The sequence below is a fragment of the Octodon degus genome, unplaced genomic scaffold (genome assembly GCF_000260255.1).
Source record: "Octodon degus isolate 3935 unplaced genomic scaffold, OctDeg1.0 scaffold00198, whole genome shotgun sequence".
In the NCBI taxonomy this organism is placed as follows: domain Eukaryota; kingdom Metazoa; phylum Chordata; class Mammalia; order Rodentia; family Octodontidae; genus Octodon; species Octodon degus.
The window spans coordinates 3,095,907-3,103,198 of NW_004524774.1; the positions used below are offsets into that span (position 1 = coordinate 3,095,907).

Sequence of the window (7,292 nt, forward strand, 5' to 3'; positions counted from 1 at the left end):
AAAAGCCTGAGAGAATGTTTTCTCTCCATGTGACTCTCCTTAGGCACACTCTACATCATCGATCACTTTCTTCTATGGCCCCATAATCTCCTTGATCAGAAAATTTGGAACACTACTGAGTTACATGAAGTTACATTCCAAGTTCTCATATGTCCTGAGTCTTAATTGACCTTGGAAGGCAAGGGCCAAAATGTTGACTTTCCTTGTGCCCCTCCTTTTTCTCTAATTTTGGTCTGCAAACTTAGGTTATTAACCCTCCAGAAGACAAGTGTATTGCTATTACCATACAACCTAGGCTGGTAAGCTTAACCTCACTCTCTGTCTGAATATCGAACATCTGAGGCATAACATGGAGCAGATATTTTTCATCAAGTATTGATATGTTAAATTTCAAGTCCTTACAGAATATGATGATAAAACATTTAAAAATTAGAATATATTTTAAAAATAGGCATAAAGAATTATATAATTCTTATGTTAACACATAAGTCCAGAAATCTAACCATATACACTTTGAAGCAGGACAGTCCTGCAATATTCCTTTTCCTGTCTCCTGCCTTCATTCACCAACCCTTTCTTTTTGAACAATCATCTACCTGAGAGACAGCATAGCAACAACTGGCATGTCATGACAAGCAGCCTGTATTCAGAAGACCAGAATGACAGGCACTCCAAGCATGAACCTACTATTGTAAATTGCTGTCTTCAGAGCAATTGCTTAGTCCACAGGTGTATGTATATATAGTTAGTCAGGGTGAGAATCATTCCAATTAACAACTTTTTCATAGAGGTTGTTGTAGAGATTTCAGTGAGTACTATAAAGTTGTTTATCATTTTAAAAATATTTTTTTATTTTCCTTTATTTTTTAAAGAGAGTACAAATTAGAATTAAAACAGAAAAAATTACAAGTGATACAGTATTTCACTTAACAAAGTAATATAAATTTCACAGTATTTGTTGCAGTATACAGTGTTGTCTTCCAAGCAGTTATTCAAGTTACCAGATATATGTGTGCAAAATTGGAAGAAGAAAGAAAAATGAGACAAATATATAAGAAATTAATAAGACAAAAAGTACAAACAATTGAAAAAGGGAGACAAACTTTTAAGAAATAATTGTATGGTAATTGTATAAACTTTAGTAATCTTATAATCATATATGTTCATCTACCATCCTTCTGGTATCCTCTTGTGCAAAGTTTGCCATAAATAATTTAGTACATTTTAACCCTGCAAGTAAATTTTATATTGTTTGTTTTACATAGCTGTATTCAGAGTATTTTGGGAATTGAAGATAGTGACACAGGCATAGTCAAGTCCAAGAGTCACTACACAAAACAAAGCCTTAAAATTCTACAAAAATGACATCACAAAAACCAAATCACAAATATATAAATGTCTTAATGTAATAGTACCCAAAGACTAGAGAATCATGTGTGTTATCAAGAAGCATAAGAAAGACTTAAGTTTAATCATGACAAGGCCCTCAGTACATATGCTAGGGAGATCAAAGATCTTTCAAATCCCAAGGACAGTAAGTGCACTATCAAAGGGGTGTTAACTGCAAGCTCAATTGATTTGTCTGTGTCAATAATCTAAAGCTTGGAAAATATGCTTGTGCCTGTATTTCTGAGTTTTGTCAACAAATTTGAGGCTAGGTTTCAAACCGAACTTCAGGCCCTGCCTGTAGCTACAGCTCTCGCTCTGACTTCTTTTTCAGTTCTAGCTCAGGCTCAAGCTCAAGCTCCCAAGGTAACTAGGACCTCATTCATGCTTGTTTGTCAGTTTGAGGACAGAAAGGTTATAGTGACCTCTAGATTGGCTGCTGTCCATATGGGTATGGTAGTCATATATTTAAATGAGCTTAAGGCAGTATGTAAAGAGATAGTAGTCTTTCATTTGTGTTCTAACAATTTTTTCTGTATATTTATTCATTCCTAAAGAGGTTCTCTCTGGTGTTATTTCTGTGTACCTGAAGAATTTTTTTCTGTTATTTGTAGTTTGTATTTGCTGATGGTTACTTCTCTTAGTTTTCTTTGGTCTATTAAATTTATTTTATGCCCATTGCTTCCTCTAAACTTTGGCTCCTCTTTGAAATTCAAATGCTTTTCAGTTATTGCTTGTAAGATATAAATTTTTAGCAGTTTATTCATCCATACTAGAAGATGCCATTAACTTCTTACTCCAATATATTTAAAACAAAGGAAACTGCTTTTTTAAAATTATTTTGAAATACAACAAAGATATTGAAAATTCAGAAAAATCTTATTATTTCCCTGTATTTTCCAATTAAACAAGAAAGTGTAGACATAATTGGTATACAATGCAAATATGTTGTACATTCACTTGTGATATGGTTTAAGCATTGATTTTCTTTTCTTTTTTTTTTTTTTTTTTTTTTTGGCAGAACCGGGGATTGAACTCAGAGCATTGCGCTTGCCAGTCAAGAGCTTATCCTGCTGAGCCATCTCCCCGGCCCCAAAAATGAATAAGGTTTTTTTTTTTTTTTTGATTCTGAATGCCTGCAGGGCAGGCTTGGCTGGCTGGAGTGTTGTGGGGATCGAACTACAGAAACCTGAGGCTGACAGGTTTGTGGAAGCAGCCACTTAAAGAACTGAGCTAGGGCCAGGACCCCAAAGTTAGAGGTTTTTTTTTTTTTTTTGGTGGAATTGGGGATTGAACTCAGACCCTTGCACTTGCAAGGAAGTGCTTATTCTACTGAGCCCTCTCCCCAGCCCTTAAGCATTGATTTTCTGAAAAATAAATATATTGGTACAATTTAGATATACATAATGATCATATTCATCATGAGAATTTGCATCTGTATGTAATATATCTAGATTCCTCAATTTTCCCCCAGACCCTCCTCTGCCTTCATCCCCTCTTCTCCTCCTTATTTACAAAGTTTTGTTTCTATTTTATCCTTCCTTTATCATTTTTTCTTTTCTTTTTCTTCCTTTCTCCATCTCTCCTCCCTAGTTCTCTTTTCTTCTGAATAGTTTCTTTCTGTTGTGCAATACCTATTATACACTTTAGTTCTTATTTATGATTTTGGCTTCGCACACCAGAGGAACAATGCATATTTACACACATGTGTCTGATTACTTTTACTTAAGAGTATGATCTCAAGGTGTACTAATTACCTAGAAATGTCACAGGAAATGTCTTTATTTATGGCCAAATTGCACTCCATTAGACAAAAAATCTTTTTTACTGTTATTCAGTTGATGGATATTTGGTTGTTTCCAAGAGGTTACTATCGGAAACTATTTCCATAAACGTGAGTATGTGCTTATTTCCCTGGTATCATGATTTTAATTCTTTAGGCAAAATATACAGAAAGGGTTAAAATGGGAATTGGTATTCACTGTTCTATTATAGTGTCCAAATCAGAACCCTACAAGCCTGCAGTAGGATTAGTACTAGATATGGAGCTGATCTTGACTTCTGAAAGTGTAGCCTATAGTCAGTCTTTAGCCAGCAGTTTTCTGTACTGCTTTCTTACACCTCTTTACCCCGTTTGCATCTGTATTGCTCTCCTACTTGCTGTGATGCCCTCAGACAGAGACAGTCCAAGGCTGCTCCTAGTGACATATACAGATGGATCCTCATGGACCTTGCATAACCTGCTCAGTTCCACACTGCTGGCTCCTTTAATGCATTACTCACCTTGTACCATGTTGGTTGGCTCAAGCTTGTGAGAGTGGTGAGATCCTGGCCCAAGGGTGTTTGTGCTCCTTATTTCAGGATGAGGACCGCTTTTTTCCACCACTGCTTATCCCCAGAACCCCTAGCTATTTGTGCTGCTAGCCTCAGATTAGAGGGAGTCCTGGTTATAAGGCAGGAAGGTCATGCTCTTTCACTAACAATCCTTAATGCTATGGCCTGTCCCTAACCTTGTTGTTGTTATAGGTTCTAGGTACCAGTTATGAGGAAGGACAAGGAAAGAAACAATAAAAACAACAACAACACCAAAATATAGACAGCAAGAACTGCTGTCTGTCAGGGAAGGAGCAGTCACTCAACCCTGTATGTGCCAGGGAAATTTGTCGCCAGGCTGCTGTGTACTTTGTTGGCAGCGAATCAAAGGAGGTGAGTAGCCTTATATTTCAGATCTAGCTTATGTATTAATTCAGTTTGATACATTTTTGCAATTTTTCTCCATATTTTTGGGTAGAACTTCTTGAAAATTGTGGTCTCTGTGCCAATCCTGCTGATAATAAACCCATGGGCAGTCCTATTAGCTGGATTATTACTTTATATACCTTTATGTCTATGTTTTGTTTGATCTCTATGTCTTTTTTCAGACAGATTTTTGTATCAGGACATATATTGCTTCCTTTCTTCTAATTACCTGTGTTTTTAGTTGATTTTCTCTGAGAAGCTCCCACATGATGCCTCCTTTGTTCAGCCATGTAAAAAGTCTAAATACTGGTTTTAATATTTTGAAGTGGAATGTATTAAACTTGAAGAGTATTCAGTGTTAAGCTGTTTTTTTATACATTATGTGCTTAAAATTAGAAGCAAATATTTAACTTGTTAAAATACCTTTACTTTTTAGTGTACATCACATGTCTAAGTTACAAAATATTATAGCTGCTTAGAGATTTTGGTGACAGGTGATATATTTTTAATATAGTCTTGGGACTCAGAAAATGGTACTCCATCATATGCTCATTTGAAGAAATAGTTTCAGAATTAAGTCTATGCTTTAAGTGTAGAGAGAGTTCTCTCCAATAATTTCCTTATCTGACTGAGAAAACTTATTTCAAAAGAAATACTGTTGTCTTCAACTCTCTCTCAGGGCATCTTATCAAATGATCCAGAGAGATTAACCACATCTAGACAAACTTTTCCATTGTTCTTCTGAAGGCAGCTGAAAGAAATTGCCTGGGAGACTTTACCTACCTAATAACAAATCCCTTTTCTGAAGTCACCCTCTAATTCCTTACCTTATTTATAAATTGACCCTATCCTTCTTATTTATTTATTTATTTATTTATTTATTTATTTGAGAAAAGCCAGCATAAAGCACTTTTATTGCAATAATAAAACGTGAAACTCATATGTGTTATGGGGGAGGGGTGGTGCTGAGGGTGTGGGGAACGGGCAACAAAGCAACAATGTCTTGCAACAAATCATTAAGCAGGACAGCAAAGAGTGAGAAGGGACTGAGGGAAGAAAAGCCAGGGAACTCTGAGATCAGCAGAGAAAGCCAAGCATTTAAAAACAAAACTAAACAAAAAGTCTCACAAAAAAAAAACCAAGAAACAAGGGATGTTGAAGCTGCAATGACCAGCATAATTATCTTAAGAGAACACTCAGGAATTTGTCATGATGGCAGGGCTTTTTGAAAATCCTTTAGAAAAAGCATAGGATGGCAAAGGAGACAGGTCATAAGGAAGGCATCAGAGGTCCCTGTTGGCCCAGGGACAGATACCAGTAGTGTCCAACATAGGAGTGAAAGAGACCTGCTTTCAAAAGGCAAAAGTTTCAGGGGAGGTGGCTGGGGCTGGCAGAGGCTAAGGCTCTCCCTCTCCCAATTTCAGTTTTGTGTAGGTATTTCAACTTAACCTAAGGACATCTCTCACAGTGGAGAATAATTCAGCCCTCAACAGGATCTCAAATCTGCAGCAGCAGCATGAATGTTTAATATATAATAGATAAAAAAATTTCATCCAAAAATTAAAATAAAATATACTTACAAAGCCTACCCCAACACCAATTGCTATTCTAAATTTAACCCATCACTGTGCTGTTAATACTTGACAATGTTCTTAATCAAAAAGACTAAAATTTAACCTTCAACCAAAACCAAAATGAGTCACTTGAGGTTTATGGCATATAGTTTAGGTAAACACACATACAAGGAGAAAGAGTAGAGGAAGTGGAAGTGCCAGAAGCCAAGCTGAGTGACAGAACACACTCAGTTGTGGTAGATGTTTACACAGAGTAGTGGGATATCAGGAGAAGCTCCCTATGGATTCATGTGCACACACCTGGAGACACAGGATCCCTTCCATAGCAGATCCAAGAACAGGGAGCTAAGGGAGGAGGCCACTCTTGTCATTCCAATTTTAGAAGCTCCATGTCGAAGACAAGAGTGGCATGTGGCGGGATGAATCCTGTGTGCCTAGTAGGACCATAAGCACAGTCTGGGGAGATAATCAGTTTGGCTCGCTGACCCACACTCATCTGGGCCACCCCTTCTTCCCAGCCTCAGATCACCTCCTGCTTTCCAAGAATGAACTTGAAGGGCTTTTTTCTGTCATGGGAGGAATCAAACTTCTTGCCATCTTCAAGCATCCTGGTGTAGAGCACCAGGTAGGTCTGGCCACGCTTCGGGAAGGTGAGCCTGTCTCCTGGAGAGATGGTCTCCACCTGCACTCCCATGGCTGCAGAGGGCGCGGGCCTGGTGGCATGGTGGACAGCTTGGACAGAGAGCAGACCGGGTGGTGGTCCCTGGGCTGCACTTCGTTCCTCCGTGCATCCCCTGCGCACTCCATCTTCCTTTTCATAGTTTCAATTATTTGACCCCTATTTTGAGTTTTCATACATTGTACAGCTCCCATATGAATGTTTATGCTATTGAATCTGCTGTTTTATCTTCTATTTTATGTATGTAGTACAAGGTCTACAGGCTTTCACAACACAGATTGGTCTCGTAGTGATTCTCCTGTTTTTAGCCTCCCAAACACTGGGATTACAGGCGCACTTGCCACTACGCCCAGTCTCAGTCACCTTACAGCACACGCGGGGGGTGGGGCAAGCGCAGCACCCTGGGGATGGAGCCCCACTCCCTGTGCCTGCCTAAGCAGGCACTTTAGTTTGCTCAGCTATCTGGCTGGCCCTGTTTTTATCTTCTTAATCTGTTTTTTGTAAGGATTGTTAGTCATGATATTTTATAAGTAGAAAAAGAATCACTTCTTTTTTCCACACTTGAAATAGCTTAACAAATATTTCTCAATAAAACAAAAGAGTAATACATAGACAAATATATCCTCCTTCAATTTCATTTTCTTTCCTTTTTTTTTGGCTGGCTTAGCCAGCCATGTTGGTGGGATTGGTGGGGCATGTGGTGTCAGCGACCGAACCACAGTCCCTGTACTTGCCTAAGCAGGTGGTTTAGACTGCTGAGCTATCTCACCAGCCCCTCCCTTCATTTTCTTCCCTTAAACATTGAAGGTTTTTCTGTAAATACCTTCTGACAGTTATGATGGGAAATATTTACCGCAAACATCTCTTCCCCTTTTTCTGTGACAAAGTATGTTAATGAGCTGGTGGTGAATTTA

The 7,292-nt window shown here is 38.2% G+C and overlaps 1 pseudogene; it reads right to left on the bottom strand.

Moving 5' to 3' along the window:
• Positions 1-6,066: 6,066 nt before the first annotated feature.
• LOC101577940 lies at positions 6,067-6,393 on the bottom strand (annotated as a pseudogene).
• Positions 6,394-7,292: the final 899 nt, after the last annotated feature.